Here is a 3,901-nt window from a genome sequence, read left to right as displayed (position 1 = left end):
TCATCATATTCCTAAGGATAGCAGTCCTTATATCACTTCCCTGCTGAGTAGATTGAACATCAGTGCCCATTCTCCTAGGTTCTGATGTTTCCTCTTCCCCCAAATCCTATGTTTGTGTTGGAGCTTCAGTTGTATCCCTCGTTGGCTGCTCTTGATCTTCTTTTCCTTCTCTATGTTCTACAGCAACTACCTGCTCTGCCTGTTTAAGTTGCTCTCTGAGAGATGCAACCTCATTTTCAAGTGCTTGGACCTTAGCCTCAAGCTCTACAATTCTTCTCCTTATACACATGGCTTTTTCTTAGCTCATCCTCATAAAGATTCCTCACATCTATGTAATCATGTATGGATTTAGAAAGTCTAGTTTCTATTTCCTCTACCTTTCCTTCATTCATAAATGAAAAGTGTTTCAATGCCTTAGAAATCTTTGTGCCAGAGGTGCCCTATAGGGTCCATACAATCATGTTACCTTGTTCAGTGCTTTGTACATCCATTAATTTTTTCTTATTGGAGGAAGGAGCCATACTCCAAACTACTAGAGATTTTGTGTCAATATTGAAACTAGTTCCTCTCTACAATCCATCTACACCAAATACCTCATATGAAATGGCATTTTCCTACCTCCTTATTTGATCAATCATAAATGTGTGTTCCAAGTCCCATCCAAGCACCAATAGCATGTCACTCCTCTATACAAGATCCCTAGCCTCCTCTAGAGTCATTACTTCACTTTCAGGATCATAGGCCTATAGCTTCTCTACCAGTTCCAGCTTCTACTCATCAGATTCTCTTGGTTTCATCTTTAATACTAGCTCACTCTATTTTATTTTATACAAGAATCTCTAAAAATGCTCAAATTCTCTTTCTTTGCAAATGGTGAACTGTAATTGTAAAGTAGGAAAATCTTTACCACTTAATATATGCAAATCAATGTTCACTTTGCATTGATTTTAACATGCTTGAAACATAATATCAACTTATTCTGTAAACTCAGGGGAGCATCGCCATTACTGTCCAATCATGTACCTTTTTTATTGTGCTTAAATCTCATTGGTCGAGAAGTTCATTATTTCTTCCAGCTCAGAAAAGTGACTTAACACTTTTTATGTCAAAATAAGGCCTACAATGCTATGACCATGACTAATGAAAAGACCTCTCATATTATCTTACTACTGAAGAAACGGTCTCCCGATATTATGAAACCCTTTCAAAAACCCTAGTCAACCAGTCAAAAACCATGGAAAAATTCTCCTATGATCTTACGATTCCTTAGTTGTCGTGGTGTCGAAGTCGACTTTTCCTTCTACAATCTCTCAACAAACAACTTTGTTGAACTGGCATAACATCTTACCTTGACCTTTTTCATCATATGATCCTATGATCATGGTCACCTTTATTATTTCATAACATCTTCACTTACCCTTCAGACTTCTACAATATTAAGATAAACTACTAACTCTTTCTACTATAGCATCACAAGCTTTACAATTTTCATTTGTGATCCTACGATCATGGCTTGCTCATAACATCAAAACACATCCTTTATCTGTTGAGATCATATGATAAGCCATTTATTGTAAGGTTGGAGACCACCACATGCCACTCAAAATAGTATAAAAAAAAATTTTGGTCTCACTGATCTGACTAAGCATACATCTGGTATTCGTACAATAGTCTCGCCAGTCAAGAAAAGGACACATGTCTGACAGCATACCATCACTGTTTACCTGTCTTCAATCTCCTTATGATCTTAGGACCATAAATATCTCATAGCATCACAACAACCAAATATTTCCTTTACTATTTTAAGATGTTTTTTGCTTCATAATATCGTAACACCTCCTTTCATTATTCTCGATGCCACAATGACCTCCTTTGTCGTAATATCAAAAATCGTCGAAAAGCAAGCCAATCAAACTGTGATACGATCATACGACACAAAAGAAATTGTATGATTGAAAAGACAAACTTTATCATCCAGGACAAAATGTTTATCTTAAGATTGGGACATTGAAAACTCCTCCTTACGATACTTCGCTATTTTTTAATCATAACATCACAGAAGATGATGTAAAACACAAAATGAAATCCCGCTCAATTATAAAACCTAGGGTAGGGACCTAAGCTAAAATTTTATAAAGATTTTTCAATGTGGGATAAATTTAAAACCCTAGGGTACTAAACTTTACACTTGGGACAACAATGAAAAATAATTGGATCAGGGTAAAACATACTAGGGTTTCCTCTGCAAATGAAAACAAAATATATAACCCTAACAATTACAACATCAATTTAGTATTTCCACCATAAATTTTAAAAATTAAGCTTAGTGAAAATAGGATCTATCAAGGAAAAAGGATGGAGCTATGAGATTATGCATAGATTGTAGAATGCTTAACAAGTTCACCATTAAAAATTAATACCCACTTCCTAGGATTGATGATCTATTTGATCAGATGAGAGGTGCTACTATGTTTTCAAAAATTGACCTAAGGTCAAGGTATCATCAGCTTTGTATTAAGGATAAAGACATTCATAAGATTGCATTCAAAACTAGATATGGACACTATGAATTTATTGTACTACCCTTCAGGCTAACCAACACTCTAGCAACCTTCATGAACCTTATGAATAGCATTTTTCAAGACTATTTGGATAAATTTGTATTGGTATTTATCGATGACATTTTGATCTACTCCCAAAACAACAGAGAACATCAAGAGCATTTGGAGATAGTTCTACAGAGGTTACAAGAACATAAATTGTATGAAAATTGTCTAAGTGTACTTTTTATCAAAAGGAGATCCAATATTTAGGATACATTATATCAGCTCAAGGAATAGTTGTAGATCCCACAAAGATTAAAGCAATCAAAGAATGTTCATCACCTAAGAATGTGATAGAGGTCAGGAGTTTCATGGGCCTAGCAAAATTTTATAGAAAGTTTTTGAGAGATTTTTTTAGGATAGCATAGCCTATCACCTCGCTTCAAAGAAAAGGAAAGAAATTCATTTGGATAGAAAAATGTCAAACAACCTTTGAATATCTAAAGGAGAATTTAACTACTACACCAATAATTAGAGTACCAGATCCTCAAGAGAAATTTGCGGTTATAACAGATGCATCAGGGGAAGGAATAGGAGGTGTACTGATGCAAGAAGATCAAATTGTTGCATATGAGTCTAGGAAGCTGAAAAATTAAGAGCAAAATTACACTATACATGATTTAGAATTAGCTGCCATTGTGCATACCCTCCAAATGTAGAGAAATTATTTGATTGGGAAGCCTTTTGAACTCTGATCATATCACCATGGCTTGAAGTATATCTTTACCCAACCTAATATTAATGCTAGACAAAGGAGATGATTGGAATTTCTAGTAGATTACAATTTTTAAATTAACTATAGTAATGGCAAGGAGAATAAGGTAATAGATGCCTTAAGTCAGTGAAGGCATATCTCCACTATGGTCATCATAAATATCAGACTTAAAGATCAAGTACTACAGCATTTGACACAAGAGGATTTCTACACTAAGATCAACCACGAACTTCTCAGAGACCCATAGGAACTTCTCAGTGAAGTGTTAAGGTTGTGATCGAAAATAGTTGTAGAAAATCATAGAGCATATTGGATCTTATAGGCAAGCAATTATCTTTTTGTTACATAAAAAATACAGTAGAAAAGTCCCTAAATTGGGTGAATTCTAATATATTCTCATTGTAAATCACTTATCAAGATGAGCCCTTAAAAAATGAGCATAACAGAGAACAGTTACAAAACGCATAGAGCGGATTGGATATTATAGACAAGCAGTTATCTTTTTGTTATATAAAAATTACAGTAGGAAAATCTTTGAACTGGGTGAACTCTAATAGATTCTCATTGTAAATTGTTGGAATTA

The sequence above is a fragment of the Cupressus sempervirens genome, chromosome 11 (assembly GCF_028749045.1).
Source record: "Cupressus sempervirens isolate cs-2001-9-10 chromosome 11, ASM2874904v1, whole genome shotgun sequence".
Classification (NCBI taxonomy): domain Eukaryota; kingdom Viridiplantae; phylum Streptophyta; class Pinopsida; order Cupressales; family Cupressaceae; genus Cupressus; species Cupressus sempervirens.
This window is presented reverse-complemented; position numbering follows the sequence as displayed.